Source organism: Nanorana parkeri, unplaced genomic scaffold, assembly GCF_000935625.1.
Source record: "Nanorana parkeri isolate BGI_ZX_2015 unplaced genomic scaffold, ASM93562v1 scaffold131, whole genome shotgun sequence".
Classification (NCBI taxonomy): domain Eukaryota; kingdom Metazoa; phylum Chordata; class Amphibia; order Anura; family Dicroglossidae; genus Nanorana; species Nanorana parkeri.
In genome coordinates, this window is record NW_017306399.1 from 330,441 (window position 1) to 331,624 (window position 1,184).

Genomic DNA, 1,184 nt, shown 5'->3' on the forward strand with positions numbered 1-1,184 from the left:
CCAAAAAAAATTTAAAAATAAAACTGTTTATTTAATAATTCACTAATCCATTCTTTCATTTCTACCCACCTCAGCCCCTCAGGTGTTTGCCCCATTGACAGCAGGAGGTGCAGTGTGAGTAGATTTTGGCCAACAGGGAACTTACTGCGACACAAAAAATGACTAAAGCTTCGCAACAAGGAGGACTGTGATCTGAGCTGATCTGAGAGTCGGGGGCTGTGGTCGGGGGTTAAATGGCACCCTGTTTACAATGTATAGAGCGCCCTGCTGTGATAGGGAAACTTTCACTTAGCGCTTTACAATTAATAAGTGTCATTGTGTGGACACAGAGCAGATAAAGAGCTCATTAGCCGCTGAGTATGTATATACTGTATATGTGTATATATATATATATATATATATGAAATGTGTTTGATGTTATATAGAAATCAGCTGTATTCTCAGTTACTGTGATAAATAAACAAATCAATAAATAATATGAAATATTTCGTGTTAGTTCGAAATCAGATAGCTATATTCTCAGATGCTGTGATCAATGAATAAATATATTAAATACTAATAAATATTTCGTATTAGGAATCAGATAGCTATATCCTCACCTGCTGTGATAAATAACAAATACATATATTAAATAACAACAAATATATTTGCCATGCTTTTGTTACCCTCAGAGGCAAACAGATCATTAAACCAATTTTATTTTATCATATTTGTTTTCTAAATTCACTCTATTTCATACTTTTTTTTTCAATCCTTTAAAATTGACCAAAACGATATATAGGCAAAATTAAAGAAAAATAACAGTTCAGTCGTCCTCATTTTTCTTTCATTTTCTCTCTTTTTCAATCCGTTGATATAGAGATTTTGTAAATACGTGAAAGCATTGGCTGCGTGATTCTTTTTATATTTAGGCTACTCATTTACAAAACACCATGATTTAAGCATCTTCATATCTCCATTTAGCTGTGCTGGTCTCTATTAATAGCCGCTCAGAAGGTCAACAAACACAGCCAGAAATAAAAACGTGTAATAAATATGGGGATGCAACATAACTAGATGGATATAATACTTATGTTCATAGGATACAGCTGCAATATTAGAGATGATATAGGAAAATCAATTCACTTATTTGTTAATTGCAATCGCTTAAATGTATTGATTTGGCCAGCTGAGTCCTGTAGGTC